Source organism: Schistocerca nitens, chromosome 1 (assembly GCF_023898315.1).
Source record: "Schistocerca nitens isolate TAMUIC-IGC-003100 chromosome 1, iqSchNite1.1, whole genome shotgun sequence".
In the NCBI taxonomy this organism is placed as follows: Eukaryota; Metazoa; Arthropoda; class Insecta; order Orthoptera; family Acrididae; genus Schistocerca; species Schistocerca nitens.
Window position 1 is genome coordinate 1,244,223,776 of NC_064614.1, and position 26,419 is coordinate 1,244,250,194.

The 26,419-nt window shown below is 43.7% G+C and overlaps 1 protein-coding gene and 1 pseudogene across 1 annotated transcript in view; both read left to right on the forward strand.

The window, feature by feature from the left end:
- The window catches only part of LOC126201832 (uncharacterized), an 827,155-nt gene that overhangs the window by 491,705 nt on the left and 309,031 nt on the right, over positions 1 to 26,419 (forward strand). The gene's annotated exons all lie outside the window — the stretch shown is intronic.
- On the forward strand, positions 19,935 to 20,052 carry LOC126211543 (5S ribosomal RNA; annotated as a pseudogene).

Genomic DNA, 26,419 nt, shown 5'->3' on the forward strand with positions numbered 1-26,419 from the left:
TTCCCATTACAGAAAATATGAAGACAAAACGCGAAACGAAAAACTTGAAAGTGAATCGGTGAATTTCGTCAAATGCTTCCACAATATACTTAAATAGTTACACATAGAAATAAACACCATTGTAAAACAGAATAAGCAAATTATAATCCATATTGCTAAGATAAATAATTCCTGTACAACAGCGTATCATACTTTGTGGATGATTGTAACATCACTTCTCTCAACTACATCTTTGTAACTGATTATGTAAGTTATTCTCGATGTATGTCGTACACTAAAAGTTGTGTGTGATGTTTAACATGTGTGAGATATGTCACAAATAGACCATAAAGAAACTGCAAATACAAATTCTTCCAAATTTTGCCACCAACTACAGATAAAAATCGATAAACTAACTATAAATTACGAGTTTTTTTGTGTATTGCAGTAGAGTCAACAGAAAAAGCAGAGCTTCACACATGAAAACATTACGTAAAAATGGAATAGTACAAAAAGAAAAGACACTTGAAAATGGGAACAATTTCCCGAAAAGCGTCGTGAAAAATGTGAACAAAAGAAAATCGGCAGGTAGCAGAACATTTATTTATAAACTAAGTAATTTAAAAGATATGAATAGCCGTGATCTCGGTACAGAAAAATGTTTTCTATCCCTCGTTTAAAAAATGTGATGATGTCCTCAATCTTACGAAAGACAACAGTGTTCGTCAAGTGAGTGACTTATACGTGTTTTATTCGCGTCTTATAATATCACAGAAAATACCCGAACGGAGTGCACTATTCGGTAACACGTCGTCCCCCGACCAGCTCTACTCACTGGTCAGATGACAGCACTGTCTGCTGCGTAAACTCCGGTAAGCCTAGTCGGTTGCTGCGGCAGTGCCGGAGATACAACAGAGGTAGCGTGCTAGTTGTGTAATCCAGCTTAGTCGCATTTCCTCGCATAACTTCATACGAGTCGGGTTTTGGCATTCGGTCAAATTGAGCGCAGTCTTCTTCGCAGATAAACGTTCATGAAAATTCGAATGTAGTGCAATCTTTGAAATGCACAAGTATGGTTACCGTGTTGTAAGTAACGCGCTGATACTCTTCGATCGGCCTTCTCGAAATTCGTCGTTGTCAGAAGCAAAAGAACGACGAAATCTGCAGATTTCTGAGGCAGATTCATTTCTGAGACAGATTCATTACCAAAAGTTGAAAGAAGCGATTCGAGGCATTTCTTCCCAATTAGTTCTTTACGAAAATCGTAAAATATTGTTCAACGGAAACCTTGACGTGAAATTTCAACTTTTTAAGAACACTGTTTCTTTAAAGGCTCGCTACAGAGAAGCTACCTGGCCGGTTCCACAGTCGTCAATATTTTAAAGAAATCAAATGAAAAACTTTAAAACAACAGTAATGTTACATTTCAATAACGCCCTCGAGGGCAGTTTCTGGAGACTTACAAGGCGACCCTGGTATGTGTGCGGAGTTTACGGTGAGCAAAGAAAGCTTCGGAAAACTCACTGGGAGACTAAATCGTCTACAACGCACGCAAGGGAGACACCCGAGTAGGTTGCTTCATCCCCGGGCTGTCGTGGAGTCCAAACCCACTGACTCTTCCCACAGAACAGGAATATCAACACAGTGAGAGTACAGAACTGCATAGCAGCCTTTTTTCAACATACGTAACCTCCGAGGGCACGCAGACATACTGTATTTGCATCCATAGGAGCAAGAATTATCCACCATTTCTGATTCGTAACAAATGAATGCGTAAAAAGTGGCCAGATACGTGTAATATTAAAGTTCCCATCTTAAAGCTTAATTGTAATCTTCGGTACTATACTGAAGTCACTTGATATTCGCCATTGATGTTCGAGCAACGTGTAGTTCGCTGTGCGCACTGAATATTCCACGGTTTTTCCCACAGTCCGGCGTTTCCGCTCTACTCTTTACCGGTTACAATGACTGAATCAGCGAAGAACACGAAGAGAGATTGAAACTGGCCATGAAAGGATACCAGTGATTATATTCGCTGATGACATTGCCTTCCCCTTGAAAGTAAGGTTAAACTACAATTGTTGTCGAATGTAGTGAACAGCACAGAATATAGAACGAGAGTAAACCATCACAGGGTAAAACTAACAAGGTGAGCCAGTAATGGGGTTACCTATAACCCTAACATCAGCAGAATGCGGCTCCAAATGCTGGACGAAGTCAAGTAATTCTGCAAAATACCCATTGGCGGATATATCAAGGAGGATATATAAGTACTAGCAAAGGGGACATTTTTCACTTCTACCAGACCTACTTGCATCAAACACAGACGAAGATTTCACAAAAAAATTTCTGGTTAGGTACATCTGGAACAGGGCATTGTGCGGGTGGGAAATGTGGAAAAGAAGAAGACTGAAGTGTTTGAGGTGTGGTGTTGCAGAAGCATACGAATAGTTAACTGGACTAATAACTTAAGAAATGAGGATGTGTCTGTTAATACATCATGGAGTAACTTCCACAGCACTGTTGAGCAGCCAGAAATTGGAATAATGGGCACTTAATCTTTAGTGCTGGATCTGATTTCTCTTATTTTATTGCGATGCTCATTTCTCCCTGTGCAAGTGGGAGTGAACAAAATATTTTGTTATTCGGAGAAAAGAAGGTGATGGAAATTTCGCGAAAAAATCTCACCCCACCGTAACTACCTTAGTTTTAATAGTTGCCACCTCAACTAGCTCACCCGGCGAAGGATCGAGTCCTCCCTCGGGCATGGGTGTGTGTGTTTGTCCTTAGGATAATTTAGCTTAAGTAGTGTGTAAGCTTAGGGACTGATGACCTTAGCAAATAAGCCCCATAAGATTTCACACACATTTCAACATTTTGAACAACTAGCTGATGTTACACCCTCCTTTACTTCATGATAGTATAAAACGCACTGCCTCTCGTTGAACTTTTCCAATGTCCTCAGTCAATCCTGTACGGAGCTGCACTCTCCTGGGTGTTTTTAAGACGTCTCCCCTCTTTATACAAGACCTTGAAAGTATCTTCTTGTAGTCAGTGGAAACGAATGACGTAAGCACTGGATCACAAGAAAGTTTTTTGAAACATCTTTTACTTGATTACCTTGTATACTGCAAAATACTATACGTCGGCACTCCTGACTTCTTTAAAATTATAATGTAAGAGACGATCAAAAATTTTCTTTCGAACACGGTAGAGTCCAGAAACGGTATGCCAATCAGGCAAAATCGCCGTGAACATTGAGGCAATCATCCGATCGACGCACCAGATCGAAGACTGGTAAAATACCGTCTCAGGCTGTGTGAAGAAGTCCGTAAATGTTTGCTACACATCCTCGTCCCACAAGAATCGTCGACCCTTCAAGATATTTTTTAAGAGAACAAAGGCGTGATAATCGCGTGGGGAGAGATCAGGACTATAGGACGGATGTTCGAGTGTGTCCCACTTGAGTTGGCGTAACTTCTACGTTACGACGTTTCCGATAAGGGGCGTGCGTGACCATGAAGGAGCAGCACCTATTGTCGCAGTTTTCCCGGGCGTTTCGCCTTAATTGCACGCCGTAATTTCTCCTAAGTAGCGCAGTAACATCCTCCAGTGATGGAGACACACCAGGTTCCTTGAAATCAGTAGGCAATGGGCCCTAGTAATCAGAGAATAGGTTGAGCATCGCTTTTCCAGCAGAAGTCTGGCTCGTGAACTTCTTGAGTGAGAGGACGATGGACGACACCACTGTATCGGCGATGCTTTCGACTCCGGTTCCCAACGGTGGCACCAGCTTTCGTCGCCTGCAACAATGCGATCAAGGAACATGCTGCCCTCGACAGTGAAAGGCACCAGGTGCTTCAGGCAAACAGCCATCCAGCTTGATTTTTGTTAGGCATTCAACCTCGTGATATCCACTTGTTGGTGACGCTATGATCCCCTAACTCCTACCGGATAGTGGACACTAGAGAAGCTGATGTCGAGATACGTCGCTAGTGCATGAATGTTTATGTGCCAATCTGCCTTAACGGCATCACCATTATGTTGTCCATAATGAGTAACGCTTACCTCCCAGATCCTGACCAGCACGGGTCTTGGTGCACCATTCGACAACTGTGGTTTTCGACAGACGTGCTGCCCACACTGGAGTTGCATATATGCTGCAGCAACGTTTTGATTGCCATTTATTATGTTATAATTTATAGATACGTATGTAATTTATGTTTATTCCATAATATTTTGCAGCATCACTGCAGTACCCAAAATATGGCGTTGTGGGTACATACAATGGATTCAGATCGACATTAGACACCTCGTTAAATGTGGTTTTCTATTTTAATGGTGCGGTTTCATGGTCATGGAACACTTAATTGTGTCTCTCTGCGGAATATGTAAAAATAAACAGGCGTAATTTAACTTTTTGCTCTCATTGGTAAAAATATTTCCATCCCACTTGTAATAAGACAGAAAACGGAAGTCTCTAAGCATGCATCGCAACGTTTCGTACTTCATTTCTTTCCGTCACATGAAGTAACGGAAAAACATACATAATATTACCGACTGCGAATATTTTTCTGTAATTTTAGGAAATAACACCGCCCAAGTTTGCGGAGTTCGGGATTGTTTTGGAACAAATAAACTGTTTTTCAAAGAAAGGATGGCATGTAATGGCACATCGCATGTAGTATTAGTTCTTGCACCTTGCTTTTGAGGGCTCTATTATCTATAAATGCTTCTCCTGCCCTTCACTGGAAGATGGTTTCCTGCTGCTGATAGCCTCATGTCGTCAGGAAATCCTACAGCTACCGATTGGTCTTTTCCCTCAACACTTACCGTTCTCTTCTCTTTATCTTTCGCCCACCTGAAAGCTGCCTTGCAGTAGCAAGGCGGCCTGACTCTTGGTTACCCTCACCGCCTTTATTATAGTGTCACTTAACGAAACCAATTTTGAAACTTTTAGAAAATAAAAAGGAAGCTACCAAAATTTACCGACATAAGTACACATTCTCATAGGAGCACATACGACGCAGAAGTATAGAGACTTAGTTGCAGCATAAATAAATGGCCAAAATGTAAATTTTTAGCTACGCTTGCTTCAAAGTAATTTGTCAGTGAACGTACATGTTCAACGATAAACGTGTAGTAAAGAACGTTATAAAAGTAAGACACTGTATCTTTCACAAAACTCAAATTAAAATACCGGGAACTGTCGCTACAAAGAGAAAACCAGCCATACAATGGACCTAATGGATTCGAGTAATTCATAAACCCAACAGCGCATCTCAGCGGCACATAGAGTACAAGTGAGACATTCCTGTCCTTACAAGAACTTTGAAGTCACTATGTATGTGTGGAACCCCAGTGTCACACTGGTTATGAAACGATTAATCGAAAGCTTAATTCTTTTTTCTCCTTCTGTTGATATGTGAACTTTAAAAATTTAATGAACTGCCCTCAACTACGCTGAAATTTTTTGATTATTCGATTGCTTTTCAGTGACTGATTACACCTCTTAAAGGGTGAGGCCTCCAGAGTGGTTCTAACTAGTTGCAAGAGAGCCAAATTCCAGACCAATCACAACTGAAATAATTTTATGAGAGTGAAATTCATCCACGAAGAAGATGGGTTCTTGAGTAATATTCGCCATTGTGCCACATGTACGAGGTAGGATTAATGGAGGACTTAGAGATGATTCAAACAAAATAGCCTTTCGTACGTTTATCAAGAGCGAGAATCGGATATACTCATTCTACTCCGAACAGCTGGCGTCCTAGAGATGCGTTGTGCATCTCGAAGAGGTTAACTGTAAAGTCCCCAGAATGCACGCTCTAAAACGAGTCGTACAACATATCACTTACTCCGATATACGTCTCTCGAAATGGCCAAGACAGTGCAGTCAGACGGATTAGAGATTGTACTGGTACTTAGCCACACTAGTTCCTGACTCGCAGAATTTGTGAATGGGACAGGGAAGGAGGAATTTTTCCATTAGCTGTTAAAATTGATCTGCGCAGGGGGCAAAGTGTTCAATAGAACAACACAATGAAGTGACGAAGTTATGTTTCCTAACGAGATTGCTTTCTTCTTTTCCCAGTTTAGTGAGAGCGAAACACTGGTCGCTTTGGGGCGTTGTACCCTGTAGATGCCAGGTAGTCACGTGACCCTCCGCCATTTACGTAAGCCACGGCAGTGAGTGGGTGTGTAGGTAGCCGTCGGTTCTATGGACTATACGGTAAGTAAGGTCGACGGAACGTAGCCGAGGTATTGTGTCTTGACGTGCCAAAGAACATACCGTGAATAACGTTGACCAGTTTGATGGTGTATCAACGTCGATTTGCAAACGAATTACAGACATCGGCTGCGACTCGGCATTGATTTAAATCAGTGGAGAAGGTTGAAAATTTGTGCCAGACTGGGATTCGAACCCGGGTCTCCTGCTTACCATATAGATGCACTGACCGCTGCGCCATCGGAGGTTGTGGCCATTGCAACTGCTCGGCCTACCCTAGCACGCCTCCCACGTCTCAACTTACCCACACATCACTTGTGATTCCCGTAAGCGTGCGAGCCTGGTGTGCATCCACACTGAATAGATCATTGGTCGTCTTCACCTTAATTAAATACCATGACAAGACAAAACATTATGAACGCTGCCCACCGCGACGTTGGATGCCGCCTGGTGGCGCTTCGGGCACGTGACCTGGCAACAGAAGCATGTAAGCGCAGAAGCCGCAGATGGGGGATCACCCTACAGAAGATATGGGCTGCATACAGGGAAATCCCTTGAGATAAGCGACTTTGACAAAGAGCGCATCATTATCTCGCTGAGCCTGTGAACCAGTATCTCGAAAACAGCGAAGCTGGTCGAATGTTCACGTGCTGCTGTCGTGAGCATCTATGGAAAGACGTAGATGAATAAAACCATCACTAGGCGCTAAGTGGTTGGACACCCTCTACTGTTTAGAGAACTTGGGGTTCGGATGGTTGTCTACTCTGTAAAGTAAAATGGATGGTGATCTCTGGCATCTTTGAAGAAAGAGCACAATGCTGGTGCGCGTTCAGAGCACACCTTTCATCATACACTCCTGGAAATGGAAAAAAGAACACATTGACACCGGTGTGTCAGACCCACCATACTTGCTCCGGACACTGCGAGAGGGCTGTACAAGCAATGATCACACGCACGGCACAGCGGACACACCAGGAACCGCGGTGTTGGCCGTCGAATGGCGCTAGCTGCGCAGCATTTGTGCACCGCCGCCGTCAGTGTCAGCCAGTTTGCCGTGGCATACGGAGCTCCATCGCAGTCTTTAACACTGGTAGGATGCCGCGACAGCGTGGACGTGAACCGTATGTGCAGTTGACGGACTTTGAGCGAGGGCGTATAGTGGGCATGCGGGAGGCCGGGTGGACGTACCGCCGAATTGCTCAACACGCGTGAGGTCTCCACAGTACATCGATGTTGTCGCCAGTGGTCGGCGGAAGGTGCACGTGCCCGTCGACCTGGGACCGGACCGCAGCGACGCACGGATGCACGCCAAGACCGTAGGATCCTACGCAGTGCCGTAGGGGACCGCACCGCCACTTCCCAGCAAATTAGGGACACTGTTGCTCCTGGGGTATCGGCGAGGACCATTCGCAACCGTCTCCATGAAGCTGGGCTACGGTCCCGCACACCGTTAGGCCGTCTTCCGCTCACGCCCCAACATCGTGCAGCCCGCCTCCAGTGGTGTCGCGACAGGCGTGAATGGAGGGACGAATGGAGACGTGTCGTCTTCAGCGATGAGAGTCGCTTCTGCCTTGGTGCCAATGATGGTCGTATGCGTGTTTGGCGCCGTGCAGGTGAGCGCCACAATCAGGACTGCATACGACCGAGGCACACAGGGCCAACACCCGGCATCATGGTGTGGGGAGCGATCTCCTACACTGGCCGTACACCACTGGTGATCGTCGAGGGGACACTGAATAGTGCACGGTACATCCAAACCGTCATCGAACCCATCGTTCTACCATTCCTAGACCGGCAAGGGAACTTGCTGTTCCAACAGGACAATGCACGTCCGCATGTATCCCGTGCCACCCAACGTGCTCTAGAAGGTGTAAGTCAACTACCCTGGCCAGCAAGATCTCCGGATCTGTCCCCCATTGAGCATGTTTGGGACTGGATGAAGCGTCGTCTCACGCGGTCTGCACGTCCAGCACGAACGCTGGTCCAACTGAGGCGCCAGGTGGAAATGGCATGGCAAGCCGTTCCACAGGACTACATCCAGCATCTCTACGATCGTCTCCATGGGAGAATAGCAGCCTGCATTGCTGCGAAAGGTGGATATACACTGTACTAGTGCCGACATTGTGCATGCTCTGTTGCCTGTGTCTATGTGCCTGTGGTTCTGTCAGTGTGATCATGTGATGTATCTGACCCCAGGAATGTGTCAATTAAGTTTCCCCTTCCTGGGACAATGAATTCACGGTGTTCTTATTTCAATTTCCAGGAGTGTACATTGATGAACATGGAGACCACCCCTACCTGTTCATATTTTGACCAAGGACACCGTCAGTTACTCTTGCTGTGGGCACAGAACCATCGGGTTTCGATCGTCGATCAATGGAAACGTGTCGGGACTTCGGGTGAATCACATTTTTGCTACACTGGGCCGACGGTCGTCTCGACGAACGCCGTCACCGAGGTGAACGGCGGCTCGAAACGTGCAGCGCCCCGCCGGCGATGTCATCTTTCAGCAGTATACACGCCCGTGTCTCGGACCCAGAACCATGCTGCAGTGGTTTGAGGAGAATTATAGTGAATCACTTTGATGTCTCGGCGACCAAATTCTCCTGATGTAAATCCTATGGTAACCATCTGGGCCGCCGGCGGTTCTAGGCGCTACAGTCTGGAACCGCGCGTCCTTAGGTTAGCTAGGTTTAAGATTCTAAGTTCAAGGGGACTGATGACCTCAGAAGTCACATAGTGTTCAGAGCCATCTGGGTCGCTATCTGATGCCATCACCGTGTGCGTCCCGTTATTTACGCGAATTACGTGACCAATGCGCAGACATCTAATGTCACATACATCCACAAACCTACCAACAAACAGTCGGATCTCTGATACGCATAATATGTGATGTATTTCATTCCATAGACGGACAAAAGAGCTGTTAAACAGGTGGTCGTAATGTTTGGGTTCATGAGTGGATATGTGGTGTTTCTGTACGAAAGAACAGAGACCACATATGTATCTACAAGCAATGCTATGTCATTCTCAGCCATGTAACAAGGTGTAAGGCCAGTGTTCATATAAATATCGTAAACTACAGGTGGCTCAGACGAATGCCATGTCCCGCCAATAGCAATCAGTTTCAGACCCGACAGGAGTTGCTGCTGTCAGTAATGGTAAGTTCATCTGACCCGCCTTCCGAGAGAAGGTTGATAACAGACATATGTACAACGCATATTTAGAATAGGGTACCTGACAAAAGGCCATTGCTATCTACGGCACATAGAGCTGCACATCTTCAATGGGACGATATTGCAGCCATACTGAGTGCTTCGAGGAAGCGTAATTTTCCTTCTCACTAATAGATGCAAAGGGTCAACTACAAAAGGTGGCCCAATAAGAAGCTTAAGTCGCAGTGTGCAGGGTGTTTATTTCGACTTCTCCATTAGCCAAGTGTTGCCCTTTCTTGTACATTGTCATATTGAATAAATAACTGACACTCCCGTCTTCCAAGATGACAACAGCCGTGTTCCCAGGACTGCACACATTCATCCCGGTTTCATCAACACTCGGGCGCTCTATCGTACCTGCATCGGCATACACTTTCTTCGTTCCATACGAAATGTCGGGCACTTTTTTAGAGCAGTGGGTGAAACGTAACAACAAATGTCCCCGAAATTTTGAAAGATCTATGGGCTCTAATCGCCAACGAGTAGATTCAACTGTATTGACAAGCATGAAGAGACTTGCGACCTGTCTTCATCGCCTAACTGAGCCTGTTATTAAGATCACATGTTGCGTGGTATTCGGGTTGTGACACATAAATGTTGTGGTTTCCAGAAACTACGTAGTACTTGATCTATAAGTCACTCGCACACATAGAGTTGTAAAACTACCATAAGTGAAAGTAGGCTACGATAGTTTTCCCAGTATCTTTGGTCAATTAAGATCGTAGCCGTGCTGCCTGTACGTTAGATGTGTTACGTACCTATCGGGTGTTACCTGATAACCATCACTTTCTTTACGTATGCGACCGATGTCTTACTAGGTTCCCCTAAAACCCGGAAGCGGTAAAGTGTCTGGAAACCGACTGAGGACATATAAAAGGCTGTGTAACCTACGGAACATTTTTGTTCTACATAGTTGTCCTCCTGTCTGTTACTCAAAAATAAACAGCTTTTATAGCAGAATTGAACATCTCATTGATTAGTTCAGATTTTAATCAAGAATTATTAATTTGTAACGAGAGGCAGTTAGTAAAATAAAGAAAACAGTCCAAATTTTTCATATAGCGCTAGAAAACGCAATTTCCTCAATAAAAAGGTAAAATAGAAAAATGGAAAACAAAAGTAAATAAATCATGGCTTCAGTATTTGGTCTAACTTGCATAAAACATCTTTCTGTTTTTCATAAACAACTTTCACTTTTATCAGTAATGTCAGAAAACTGTTAACTTTGATCACGATCAAGAATGTTTTATTGAGTACAAAATAACGACAATAAATACGTATTTTTTATGTTTGTGCCTGTAAACTATAGTTGCGTCAAAGCGCAGAAGTTAGGGAATTAACAAATTTTTATTACTTATAAAATCTAATATATATTCTTTAAGGACATAAAATAGGCAGTGGACTGACATTGAATGATTTGTGGGTCTAATTATGTGCAAAACAAACAACCAAACATACAAAAAAACATAGAGAAATCGCCAGCTCCCAGGTTATCTTCACCTAGCAATGCTACCAGTACTACCGGTAACCCTATTATTTACTACGTCAGTTAAATGGTGAACTGAAGCTACCGAACTGAAGTTTTGATAGAGAACAATTCTCTGCACACATACAAGTACTGTTTAGAAGAAATCGACACAGAGCAGAGTTCATGTGCAGTACGTTAGCTAGCAGGTCCGTTAACAACAGAGAAATAATGCAGTTCATAGTCAGTGTTCGTAAGAAAAATATCGGACAGCGAAGTGTAGATTAACACACTCAAAAACCAAGCCCGTAGCAGACATAGATCGGTGTTACATGGACAGCGGGCAGTGGTTGACATCCAAACTCCCCATACCAACTGATGTGGCGTCAGCAGCAGGCCTCCCTAAGTGGTAAGGTGCTTCTGCTTGTGGATTATTTGCTCGTTCTTTTAGGCACGGCCTGCTAGTGGTCCCACTTCTTCCAGGTCGCGGTGTCTGCCAACTTCATCCCACTGAGCCACTACTGTCGATAGTATAACTTGGTCGGGAGCAGTTCAGCGCCCCACAAGCCAAACATCATCCTAGTATAGCTTGGAAGAAGGAGGGAAGACTGGCTTTAACTTCCCGTCATTAGAGAAAGAGCACAAACTCGAATTATGTCAAGAATGAGGAAGTAAATCAGCAGTGCCCTATCAATGGAACAATCCTGGCGTTTTCTTGCAGCGATTTAGGGAAATCATAGAAAACCTAAATGTGGATGAACTCCAGTGTGCTAACCACTGCGCCATCTCGCTCGGTGATTGTACAGTTTGGCTACCCATCGTTGGATCCGTCCAATACAGCACTAGGTGAAACATGTCACTTAGGTAAGGCAGGAAAAGGTATGGACGGGGCCTAATCAGTTGCCGTTGGTTGCGCAGTAAACACGTACACTTTATTTAAAGAAATAATTTAAAAAAAAAAACAATAATTTTTTAAAAAACTAACTGTAACACAAGCTACACTGAAAGCCTTATTACGAAAGAATTCAAAATTATTTGTCGGCTGAAGGCCACAAGCAATACTTCAGAAGAATTAACGTCTGAAGGCCTGAATTACAAATGAGCAAGACATTTACACGTTAAAAATACCAAAATAATTTTTAAAACAATCATTTAAAAAAATTGACTGTAACACAAGCTACACTAACGGCTGAAGGCCTTATTAAGAAGAATTCAAATTATTTGTCGGCTGAAGGCCACAACCAATAGTAATAATTTAAACAAAATATTATTTTTAAACAACTGACACAATCAGACCAAATAAAGAAGTTAGTGATCCACGGACAGAGCTCCAAGGATCGACCTAAGAATCGTCCCTACAGCTGCGTAAGCGGTGAGTCAGGCAGCCAAGAGTTATGCTCACGTAACAGGACAGGTTAAGCGCCGAGCAGCACACTCGCAAAATCCAACTACGATGCAATAACCAATACCACGGTAGAATAACAGTTAGTATCGTGAGATGACAAGCATTTAATTACACAAGTTGGCTCCACCAAATCCTAGTACGCAGACAGAGTTAAGACCAAACTGCCTATTCACAAACTGACTAGATGCAAATGGAACCGCAAAAGACAATTCGACAAACAACTCAAACAATTCTAAAACAGTCACTGTACAGCAACAAGATGAATTGCACGTAGAAGTGAACGCTGAGAACACAGAAACGGTCGAAAGACCAGATACACGTCGTCCACTGAGACGACCGACTGAACGACCAACCATCGATCGTTGCCAATCAAGTCAGGCAATGGAAACGTCGGAGTATAAAACTACTAACTGACAGCTTGGTGGCATGAGGTCACTTCGACGGACGGACACACACACACAAGTGAAAGTTGCACTCCTCGAATATAACGATCCATTCAACTTAAACTCGCTGAATCCGGACCTCGACGTGGTCGTGCACCCTCGCGACCACATCCTTCCATCGGGCAGTGCATATATCGTCAGCTCCCACGACGAGTAGTGGCGCTCTCGGACCTGAGCGCTGCTCCTTCCCAACTCAACTGAACTCCGACACATGACGACCCGGAAATACGAGAAGTCGCCCCAAAGATAGTACCACAGTACTCGCTATCGATAAACGCCGTTGCTGCCACTCAACGGACAGACAAAGCGAGCAAACGTAGTGGCGCCAGTGGACGGACTAAGAAAACGCGAGGTCACAATCCCAATACACGACGCCAACCTGTCAACGGCACAAACACGAGCCGGAGCACAGCTCGCTAGAAGTGAAAAATTTTTTTGTCCAATGTCCTTATTTATTCCTCAGTATATTTACTTAGGGTGCTTTATGTCTCGAGCACTGTTAGTACAGATTCAGCTGAGACCAAAGTATATGTTTGGGCGTCCAATAAGTAATGAAACACACTTTTATTCTGAAAGCAGGCTGGTTTTGTTCAGGATTCCAATACATCAAATTATTGCCCTTTCTTCTGACTATGAGACACTGTTTTTCGACATAATCTCTGTTGAATGCGACGGCCTTACGTCACGTTATTGGGAGGGCCTGTATGCCAGCATGGTACCACTCTACTGGTTGATGTAGGAGCCTGTGACGATGTTCGACAAGAAATTGTCAACATCAGTCTCGTAACATTACATCAACTCCGCAGATATAGTTCTTTATTGCTCTTTACGGTCTTCTGTTACGAGACGAGGAACATAGCGGACACATACCTTTGAGTACACCAACTGGCGGACGAGTATGTCGACACCACCAACAGAGACGTCTAGTTGTACAGCGAGGTGTTTGTTTATGGTCCGTCGCTCACTTGGAATGAGAGTGTCCGCACGTTCCAGTATTCCAGGAGTCACAGCAGGGTGCGGGCGGCCGTCACGCGGGAGATAGGACACGTTTGCGTGACCTTGCTGCGATGATGACAGACGTCTCGCCTACCGGCTCACCATGCTTTTGTTTAGTGTCAGGTCTCCGTAGACATCCTGCAAGACCCTTTGAATACCTGCAATGGTCTGATTTTTCACCAAAACAAACTCAATGACAACTCTCTACGTGACAGGTGTAGAATTTTGGAACACGTATTATGTTCGAGTATAATGTCTTTTATGGAGACTAGAAATCTACTCTGTAGGAATCAGCATGGGTTTCGAAAAAGACGATCGTGTGAAACCCAGCTAGTGCTATTCCACGAGACTCACAGGGCCACAGACACGGGTTCCCAGGTAGATGCCGTGTTTCTTGACTTCCGCAAGGCGTTTGATACAGTTCCCCACAGTCGTTTAAGGAACAAAGTAAGAGCATATGGACTATCAGACCAACTGTGTGATTGGATTGAAGAGTTTCTAGGTAACAGAACGCAGCATGTCATTCTCAATGGAGAGAAGTCTTCCGAAGTAAGAGTGATTTCAGGCGTGCCGCAGTGGAGTGTCGTAGGGCCATTGCTATTCACTATATATATATAAATGACGTTGTGGGTTACATCGGTAGTTCACTGAGGCTTTTTGCGGATGATGCTGTAGTGTATCGATAGGTTGTAACAATGGAAAATTGTACTGAAATACAGGAGGATCGGTAGTTCACTGAGGCTTTTTGCGGATGGTGCTGTAGTGTATCGATAGGTTGTAACAATGGAAAATTGTACTGAAATACAGGAGGATCTGCAACGAATTGACGCATGGTGCAGGGAATGGCAATTGAATCTCAATGTAGACAAGTGTAATGTACTGCGAATACATAGAAAGATCCTTTATCATTTAGCTACAATATAGGAGGTCAGCAACTGGAAGCAGTTAATTCCATAAATTATCTGGGAGTAGGCATTAGGAGTGATTTATAATGGAATGACCATTTAAAATTAACCGTCGGTAAAGCAGATTCCAGTCTGAGATTCATTGGAAGAATCCTAAGGAAATGCAGTCCGAAAACAAAGGAAGTTCCGAAAACAAAGGAAGTAGGTTACAGTACACTTGTTCGCCCACTGTTTGAATACTACTCACCGGTGTGGGATCCGTAGCAGATAAGATTGATAGAAGAGATAGAGAAGATCCAACGGAGAGCAGCGTGCTTCTTTCCATTATCATTTAGTAATCGCAAAAGCGTTACGGAGATGATAGATAAACTCGAGAGGAAGACTCTGCAAGACAGACGCTCAGTAGCTTGGTACGGGCTTTTGTTGAAGTTTCGAGAACATACTTTCACCGAGGAAACAAGCAGTGTATTGCTCCCTCCTACATATATCTCGCGAAAAGAGCATGAGGATAAAATCAGAGAGATTAGAGCCCACACAGAGGCATACCGACAATCTCACTTCCCACGAACAATACGAGACTGGAATAGAGGGGACAACCGATAGAGGTACTCAAGGTACCCTCCACCACACACTGTCAGACGGCTTGCGGACTATCGCTGTAGACGTAGAAGTAGAACGCATCTCCGTTTCGAAAGCTACATATAGCCTTGTCACCCACTGGAACTTCATGCAACTATTGGGGCTTAAGAGCGAATATTCCATGATGTCCCGCAACAAAGTCCGCATTTTTTCAACCGAAACTGGCCGTGAATAAAATGTCTTGCATTTCTTATTGAACGCCCCTTGTTTATATATACAAGAAGGAAATTCATGAACACCATTGTTCAATCAACCAAAGCAATAAACTTGGTCTAGGAGCGAATATTATACAAAGGACTAGGGGTACGCTTGTTTCTTCGTTGAATATTAAATCGAAACCGTTTGGCGTTAATTTTACACGATATATTATACGTTATGGAGAGGAGGTTCATAGGATTCCATTTTTTTTGCCTGTCTCCTTTTTCGTGAAGCAGAAGAACTGCAACGTTTTCCTAGCAAATTCCTTTCTTTATTACCTTTCCTCCGACATAAGTCGTTATAAGATCATGCTTTTTCTCTCGCCGATAACTGTGGTGAAGGGGTTATAAAATATTATTTCACTGCAGAGTTGGCACAGGATCTAGAAACACAACTTCAGACGGTACTAGTATTTAACCTGAAATAATACTAAACTCTTAAATACACCGTCCACCAGCAGTTCGCACAATGTGTCCGTGTATACGATGAAAAAAGCTTCTAATTCTGTACACAGATTCCTTCCTATAAAATTAACTGATCTTCAATATTATTACAATAGTGTCCTCCATTAATTTACATAATGCTTTGCTAATACTAGATCATTACTCTCAAAACACACTCGTTCTCTACAGACTGTTAATCAAGGCAGACAAGTCAAGACCGATTATTAACAATTTTCGTCTTCCTCTATAGAAAGGAGAAACATAAGAATGTAGGCTCCAATGTACCTTCTAGCTTATCTGTACCTAACATAATATCAAGCTGCGGTTAATCGTTGAATTATTACCGGTACTTCACATTTTATTGAATATAATTCCTACTCACGATGAAAGGGTGAAAGCATATGAGGAGTTATATCGTATCCCTTGTAATATCGTTACCTCCAGATGTCTTCCGTTTCTTCACGCACAGGCATTTAGGAAAGGATCTGCCAAGGATACTGCGGCCTTCCAGCAAAGCCGTTGTTGACGGCGAGCTGGCGGTAGCCGCCGTCCTTCACGTTCGTCTCTCGTCAACGATTCTGACGCGAGCTGCTCGCAGTCCGCCCCCGGTTGCCTGGCACCGCCAGTAAAACTGCACTGCTCTACAACCTGGCAGTAAACTTACGAAATGGCCCACAGGGCACCCTGTGACACGCCCAAATGCAAGCACTCCACAATAGCGGCCTCTCGTCCAGTAGTACCACTCAGCAGTTGCCTCCCGCAGCACTTTGTTCCAGGTCATGTGTACATCCCTGAAATTGCTATTGGTTTTGACACATACGGTTATCTTACTTACCTTGCTCTGTGTGTGTGTGTTCGTTGTTTTAGATAGCCCAACAGCGAGCTCTTAACTAACTCACCAAAATAGCCTGAAATGAATTTCGTTAAAACAAGAAAAATTAAAAATGCATGCAATAAAATTTCGCTTTAAGTTATAATCACTATTTCCCATTTTCAGTAATATTCACCGCCCAGTCGTGTAGAATATAAAATTGTAAACATTGTCAGTGTTAAAATGTGCAATAAAAATTTTAATCTGTAGAATATTAGACTTCCCCTTGGCTTTGCCCACATATTCATTTGAAACTCCTCCTTACCCCCCCCAGTGTCCACTACTTCAACCTTTTGTCTGTCCTCATCTGCCCTCTGTCTGTCTCTCTCTCTGCCTCCCCACTTTCCCTGTCACTTCATCTCCTCCTCCCACCTTCTTTGGAAATTTCCTTCACCCCCCTCTATGATCATATCTACCTCCCTCTGACCATATCCTTCTACCCATTTTCATCTCTGCCTCCCCCTCTTCCTTTTCCAGCTGCTCACCGTCCCTCTACACCTTCCACCAGCGTCATGCATCTCTCCATCCTCTTCTCTATTTCCTCCTCCCCTACATTTTGTCCATATTGTCTTCTGTCCCCAGACATCCTCAGTGCCACATGTAGCCCCTGAAACACAGTTCAGCAACACAGGCCGATACTACTCCCACAGCATACTGTTATGCAGGGCAGGCTACACATCAGGGACTTCAAAATCATTTATTTGCCCCTGACGTGCCGGCCGCCATGCAAAGCAGGTCGATAGGGCAGACTGGTACTACTCCAACACAACATGCTTATCATACAGGGCAGACTACACATCAGAGCCCAGAAAACCATTTTTGCACCTGACATCTAGGCTATCGTACAATGAAGGTTGATTCAGCAGGCTGATATTGTTCCCACACAACATGCTTGTCATACAGGGTAGCAAATTTGGCAGGGGCTGAGAAGAAGTTTTGCCCATATCCCCATTTCTATTGAAATCCCACAAAGCTGATACTTGTGAGATCTGCTGTTTCTACATCTACATCTACATCCATACTCCGCAAGCCACCTGACGGTGTGTGGCGGAGGGTACCCTGAGTACCTCTATCGGTTCTCCCTTCTATTCCAGTCTCGTATTGTTCGTGGAAAGAAGGATTGTCGTTATGAATCAAATTTGGTTGAAATCTATTGAGAGATCCCAAATACACACACACACACACACACACACACACACACACACACATACACATACAAGCTGCTTTATATATTTATATGACTACCTGAGAAACCTAGCTTTTCCAAGGCACTCATTTTGCCAATTTGTTAGAAATGAAAACAAAAAATGAACTGTATATTGCAATATAGAAAAAAATTACTTCCATTTACTCATGAAAATACCTTCAAAATTTTGACGTGGACACAGTATGAGACGATACCATACAGTTTTTGTACATTGGACACAGCTGCTTTCCATATGCAATGCGATTTTGTAAACATTTCTGTGGCAACGCCTCTTCATAGCTCTATACATGGCTATTGATTTCACCTAAATGCGTTTGTGCTCCACAGTATAAAGCCGTCAAAAGCACTGCCGAGTATCATCAACTACCTGAAGTTGACTCTACTTTGGGAGTGTCGTAGCAACAAAGAATAAATGTATGAAAACTTATCTCAGTGTTTATGACATCGTATCTCTTGGGCTACGTTTCGAACAATGACACATTTGTGTATGTACATTGAGCAGCATATGTGATACTGTCTGCAAAATATGTTGCGAATAGAGTTAGTAGCAAACAAGTAACAAATTTAAACGTCATGCACAATTCGGCAGTTTTTCACGCATCTCACTGTTTATGTGCCGTAACTGCTGAACTATGTGTGGTACCATTTCGAAGGTACATTTAGCGGCAATGTGGATACTCTCTACGACATTTATCGTGAGTACGCTTGGTAGCACGGTAGTAATAAATTTATACATCATCCTTCATGTGGCAAATTTTCACGCTTCTCATTGCTTATGTCGTCATATCTCCTTAACTGTGATGTGTAGGTGGTTCTTACAGCGACGTCGATTCTTGCCTAATAGTAATGAATATGTGTATCAAGTTTGGTTGACATCGGCCCAGTCGTTTGGAGGAAACGTGGAACAACCAAGTGCACTCTACGTTTGCAGATGACCAATTTCTCAGCATGAATACATTGACCAGCCATAACACTAAGACTAGCCAACCACTATCGATATAAACCCCTCCAGGCCATTGCAGTGTCACCTGACCAGGAATGACTGTTTGTATGAGAAACCGACGATCTGGCTATCATTATTTAAGACATGTAGGAAATACGTGAAATGCGTCCTGATAATTTAAATTTCATAATATAGGATTCAGAATTATACGAGGACGTGATGAAAAGTACTGCCTGCGAATTTTTTGTTCGGTTCTCATTATTGGCTGAGACATCACACGTCATCTATATTACTCGGTCGAATTTCCCGCTTCGCCGACGCAGATTCCAACTGTCTGGCGCTAGAGGGATCCGAATTCTAGAGTGTAGCATGGCGGTGTATAACGTAACTATGGCGGTGCGTGTAAATAGCTTGCTACAATCGAGTTTCGAATTCAAAGAGTTTGTCCTTCGATGGAGCACCCTCTGCTTCAGCAATGCAATGCCAGACCACGCACGGGCGCTGCGACATCTGCAACAATCAGACGCCCTGGATTCACTGTCATCGATAATCATCCATACAGTCCCGGCTAGGCTGCATGCGATTTTCATTTGTTTTCAAGACTTAAAGAATTCCTTTGAGGACTTCACGTTGATTGTGATAAAGCAGTGGAACAGAGGTGAGGTTGTGTGTACATCAGTCAACAAATACAATCATTATACAGTGACGATATCAACAAACTGGTCTCTCATTGGGAGAAATGTGTTAGTCCCCAGCATGACTATACTGAGATATAAATAGCAGATTTAAAAGATAAAGTTTGTTCTATTTATTTTATTTACATTAAAAACGTCGGAGCGTTACTTTTCAGCACGCCGTCGTATTTTAGTATATTTCTCTAACACCTCCAAGTCTTTAACTGCAAGCCCTGCATGACATGCAATATTGTCTGTCGGTAAGTCATTATAATACAAACTCGAATCGTAACTGAATTACCTGTTTGCTTAATTTTCGTACGCCAATGGCCTTGCCGCAGTGGTAACTCCGGTTCCCGTCAGATCACCGAAGTTAAACGCTGTCGGGCTGGGCTAGCACTTGTATGGGTGACCATCCGGTCTGCCGAGCGCTGTTGGCAAGCGGGGTGCACTCAGCCCTTGTGAGGCAAACTGAGGAGCTACTTGACAGAGAAGTAGCGGCTCCGGTCTCGGAAACTGACATACGGCCGGGAACGCGGTGTGCTGACTACATGCGCCTCCGTATCCGCATCCAGTGACGCCTATGAGCTGAGGATGACACGGCGGCCGGTCAGTACCATTGGGCCTTCATGGCCTGTTCGGGAAGAGTTTAGTTATTTTTAGTTTAATTTTCGTACAGTAGGGTAGATGTCTGTGACATGTATTCCCCAGTAGGGGGGAAAGTGGTTCACAGTGTTGTTACCTTGCTAGTACTCGATCAAGTTCCACATGTGTTGTGTTACTGAAATCCTTTTCGAAGGTCCTTCCAGTGCCATAGATAGAAATATTTAGTTCATTAAGCAAGAGTAAGCTGATCTTATAAATTGGCACACACAAACTTCAAAAATTGCTTGTGTACATCAGAAAATTTCCCACTTTTCAGTGAAAACAGGACTTCGATTTATTTACTCATACTGGTCATGCTCCTCGATTCCTCATCGTTTGTGTTCGCCGTACTGATTCAAAAGATCGTGAAAACACACCTTGGATACAATAGTATTAAAACCAGTACTTTTGGAACCAATTGACACATTTTATGTCGCGATATTTGAATGAACAAATGCCGAACCAGATAGAACTTGATCTTTTGCTACAATCGCATTACAACAACTTTCGTATTTATTTTAGTAAGGCTTCGCTCGAAAGTTCATTTCTGCAGCGGCAGTGTTCTACACGAATCTACATTTTAACAGCAGTCAACTGCAATACAACTCCAGGATCAGAGATCTCCCTAAACAATCCGGGTAGCAAATACGACACTGTAAACAAACTTTTGCTCACTCGTTTTACACTTCATTTTCGCTCACTTCGCCGACAGTGACACGTGCTATCTGGTAAAGCCGTGGATGCTCTGCATGCAAGTCTCTGTAGCTGTCGAGCAAAGCGCATTCTTCGCAAGTTTCCCACAAAACATCGGAAAGAATCCCGCTGGTGCAGAACGCGCGAGAGCCGTGCAAAGCGACGTCAAAGCGTCGGACAGTGACGAGGGGGCCGGGGGGGGGGGGGAGGAGGAGGAGAACGCAGAACGCGGCAGCCAGCCAGCCGGTGTATTTTCGCAGCACCCTCCACCCTCCACTGCTGTTGTCTGCAGAGTTGCGGCCGCTGCTGTGACAGCTCGCTTCCGCGCCCACGCTTCCTTTGTGTTGTAGGTCATCGCTGACGTCACATTCCTCTTGACGGGCCACAACTCCGGAGGCCCGGAGCACCGATCCGCAGCGTCCGTGAATCTTGACTGACACACGGCGCAACTTTGAAACAAAAACGGCGCCATGGTAAATGTCGACGTCGCTGCAGTACCTCTCGTTAAGCCCGTAGTACACTTAAGCGCCAAAGAAACTTGTATAGGCATGCATATTCAAATACAGAGATACGTAAACAGGCAGAATACGGCTCTGCGTTCGACAACGCCTATATAAGACAAGTGTATGGTGCAGTTGTTAGATCGTTACTGCTGCTACAATGGCAATTTATCAAGATTTATATACGTTTGAACGTGGTGTTATAGTCGGCGCACGCGCGATAGGACACAGAATCTCCGAGGTAGCGATGAAGTGGGGATTTTCCCGCACGACCATTTCATGAGTGTACTGTGAATATCAGGAATCCGGTAAAAACATCGAATCGCCGACATCGGAGATCCTGCAAGAACGGGATCAACGACGACTGAGGACAATCGTTTAATGTGACAGAACTGCAACCCTTCAGCAGATTGCTGAAGATTTAGATGCTGGGCAATCAACAAGTGTCAGAGTGCGAAACATTCAACGAAACATCATCGCTATGAGCATTCAGAGCCGAAGGCCCACTCGTATACCCTTGATAACTGCACGACACAAAGCTTTACGTCTCGTCTGGGCCCATCGACATTGTACTGCTGATGACTGGAAACATGTTGCCTGCTCGGACGAATCTCGTTTCAAATTGTATCGATCGGTTGGAAGTGTATGGCTATGTAGTCATCATTATGAATGCATAAGCGCTGCGTGTCAGCAGGGGACTGTCCAAGCTGGTGGAGGCTCTGTAATGCTGTGGGGCGTGTGCAGTTGGAGTGATATGGGAGTCCTCGTACATCTAGATACGATTCTCACAGGTGACTCGTACGTAAACATCTTGTCTGATCACCTACACCCATTCTTGTCCACTGTGCATTCCGACGGACTTGGGCAATTCCAGCAGGACAATGCGACACCCCACAAGTACAGAATTGCTAAACACTTCCACTGGCCACCAAACTCCCCAGACATGAACATTATCTGGTATGCCTTGCAACGTGCTGTTCAGAAAAGATCTCCAGCCCCTCATACTCTTATGGATTTATGAAACAGCCCTGCAGGATTTCTGGTATCAATTCCCCTCAGCACTACTTCAGACATTAGTCGAGTCCATGTCACGTCATGTTGCAGCACTTCTGTGTGCTCGCGGGAGCCCTACACGATATTAGGCAGGTATACCAGATCCATTGTCTCTTCGGTGTATGAACTTTCAGTTACGGTGTAAGTATGTGGGTGTTATGTTGACGAGTTGCACAACAGATAGATCTGACAAGTACCCTTTGGCTCCTGCAAGAAGCAATTTCCACCTCACACTACCACAGAAGTTAGACAGAAGCTACTAACGTACCAAAAATGCCTGAAAAACTTTCAGCAATAAGTATCTTCTGGAGTCGTCCGTTGTAAGGAAAAGACACAAAAATATTCTATTTTCTTACGTAACTAGTGGGATAATTGGTTACTGGAGTATTGCTATTTGTTGTGTGAGAAAAACATAACATGAACAGAGAATATTATTTATTGCGAAATCTGAGAAAATCAAATGAAACTTTTATTTATAAATTGATACACAAATTTCTGGGTTCTTTTCAGAATAGGATAGGAATCCTGTTAATGAAATTTATATACAAAGTGTGGGAAAGCTCTTTTATCCCTTTCCTTTAAGAATGTTATTTACTCAGCAGAATGGCTGAGAGCCACGCCACTCAACTTGAATAATTATCTGATTGAATTTTTCTAAGTACGGTCGAGGCTGTCACATGAGAAATGTAATGGAGTGGCGTGAATGATGTATGTTATTTTTAATTGAGGAAAGATGGGGCTCGCCTACACTGTAGCGCACAACACCATGAGCTGTGATGACTGCTGCCTGCGTCGTTTGCCACTGAAAAATAACAAAACTATCTCTCTCTGTCTGGATTGACCTTCACCAATCGAACTCTCACTAAGCCTTGATGAAGTCAAGAACTCCTATGTGCCCTTAGTCTAACTATTGGCATGGTACACTGGTCAGATAACCAGTCCACCGCAATGACACTCAATGTTCACTTGCAGGCGCTAACTAATACTCTGTCTGTGTTAACACTGCATATTAACTGTTACGGCCAACACAGTGAACAAATGCTTAATCGCAAGCAGCTCAGTATAGAGTATCACTCCGATTCGCTAGCGACAGAGGTGCTCTCCCAGTGGAGTACCGAGTAGAGACTTTGTTGCTCGCTCTCTGCCTACACACACGAGCGCACTCGCTCCCGCTACGTGTTCCCGCTTCAAGAGCATCACCGGAACGACCCCTCTCCACGCAGAAAGAGAAAGGGTATATCATCCGCTGTCTTGCCCTCACTCCTCCACTCATTGCATCAGAAATAGTCCGTCAATCAGCGTTACTCTTACAAACGAGAGAATGGCGTTCTGATAAGCCGACCAATCCGGAAATATATAGCATCTGCGTTAGGCGTTTACTGTCCACATGTGAGAACTTTGGAACTGTGCATTAGTTCCGTCAAAAATGTGTATTCTGGGGCTCTCCCAAACAATACAGTGGGTTTTGCTTTTAAGGTGAACACGCAGGCCATTATCCCTTTTCTCTGGCAAGAACTGTTTTTGTCCCTGGGCGGTCGGCCGGCCAGCGCAGCTGCGTGCTAAATCACCCTCCTATGGACTTTCCAGTGGGCTGATTGCCTCCGCCGAACAAAAACTCCTGTGGCTGTCATGTCTTGAATGTTTGCGTACGCCAGCTTCGACTTTTTAATCTCGGTGTCCACTTGCAATTTATTTATTAGAATTGCATATCGATTAAATGGAGGTATGTAAAATTGACTCTACCCTATCGAGTTTGGGCTCGAATAAAACGTCTTGATATGCAGAATACGATGGTGAGGTCGGAATATGTAAGAAATGAAGGTCAGGAGACCACGCCACCTTACAACGGTCTTCGCCACCTGTTTGCAAAAACCGATTACACAAGTTTGCTACTGCTCTTCTAGGGTCCATACCTCAGTCGGTAAAAACGAAATCCTTATAGGATCACACTGTTGTCTTTGTGTCCGTCTGTCTCTCTGTTTGTCTGACTGTTAAGACCCCTTGTACTCAGGAACTCACAGTGGACCACAATCCTAAAAAAGTGCTCATAAAATTAAAAAACAAAAGGTTCGCCCTTAGCAAGTTAATTTAATAGGTTATCCAAGGTAATGAACCTTCTTCCAAAGGTTGAATTTCAGGTCCAACACGTCATTCATTTGTGAACAGCGCGCCGAACTAGTTGAGCTGGAAAACTACTGTGTCGTTCTGATGAAATATTTTCCTTTAGTGAAATCAGACCGAATTTTTTTAAATGGAGGCTGTTTCAGGAAGTATGTACTGAATTACAAACACTTATTTCATTATTAAATCATCAATTATCAGTTGGTTTTATTGATTAAATTTTTATCGGAATGCAAGCAAAGAAATTGAAAATCAGAGCGATGAAAGGGATAAGTTTTAGATTGCACGACATTCTGCTTTCAGTTACATTCGGTCCATAAGTATGTACTATTACCTTCTTGAATCAACCTTAAAATCCAGCTACCCACAGCAGCTCCGGCTTTGATCCATTTCATAAGCGACAGTTGCAAAATGCCGTTATTTAGACTGAGAAAATAGAATTGAAAATTTTACTAAAAACGAATCAAGCACATATCCACACGTAATCATAAAATCGTTATTTCTGTAAAACTGCTAATGAGCTATGGCAGAATAAAAATATAATAACTACAATTTAAAAATCCCTTGACTGTCTGAAGATGCACAGGAGACAACAAACAAGTTAATAAGGCAATATCGCCCAAGCTTTGCCCGAAAGTCTTGTAGCTTGAAAATATGGGGATTGTGTTCCGGAGACTCCTCGCAACAACCGACCTCTGTATTCTTTTACATGGAAAGTGAAAACTTTGTCGTCAGAAGCTGTTGCCCTCTTGGTACCTGCTGCAGAGGATTACGAGGATCAGATGCTGAGGATGATGAAGAAGATACAAATGTCGGTGAGGGTTGGTTGGTTGGTTTGAGGATTAAAGGGACCAAACTGCATAGGTCATTGGTCCCGTCGGTGAGGGAGAAGATGATAAAGGAAATGAAGATGTAGAACAAGAAGCACGAAAGGAAAAGACTAAGTAGACTTACAAAACCCTCAGGTATTGTTACTAATATTATGTTTTCTGTAATGAAGACAGTAACAGAGGCATTGTAATAAACTTTGCCATTAAGATTATAAATGTTCACCGAAAACATTTTTTTGTCCTCTTCATTAATTTTTTCCAAATTCTTTTTCGTCACATTGAATCTGCCGTTTCAGTTTTTCAATTAAGGTGTAAAATTGTTATTGCAATGGGCAGATACACCATTATACCCACTGTTGGCTATATTGGAGAAGTTTTGAAATTTTAGCCAATCTTTCAGCATTCTGGCCCAAAGTGGAATGGGCAGAGGTATCGAATTGATATTTATGTCGTAAACTGACGTCCACAATCCCTTGGAGGGGTAAAAATTTCAGTTTCTAAGTCAGTGTGTAACGTTGCAGCAGCATTGACGTTTACGTAGCTTGTCACAACAGAACAAATAGTCCTGTCACGAAAAAACCACTTGTAACGTCCCCGCTCTTGCGTACGTTAACTCTTTAAAGCCTGTACTATGATAAGTTGACGGGCTTCACCTTCTAAGAAAGGATTTTATTAAATAAGATGACCGCGTGTACCTGAATGGAAGCAAAATCGGACTTATACCCAGTCAGTAACAACAATGATACGTCAAGCTAGTATAAAGTGCAACTACACGTTAATACGGACAAGAAACCTACGCAGCAGATGCTACCAATTATTAATAATACGGTCGCCAGCCTAATTAGGCATTACGTGAGTTTTTTCTTGTACAAGTGGATGTACGTACAAACATAACAACACGTAGTAATACAGCATTATATGGAAAATTTTAGAACCCGAAAAAATCTACTGAACTAGTATTTTCC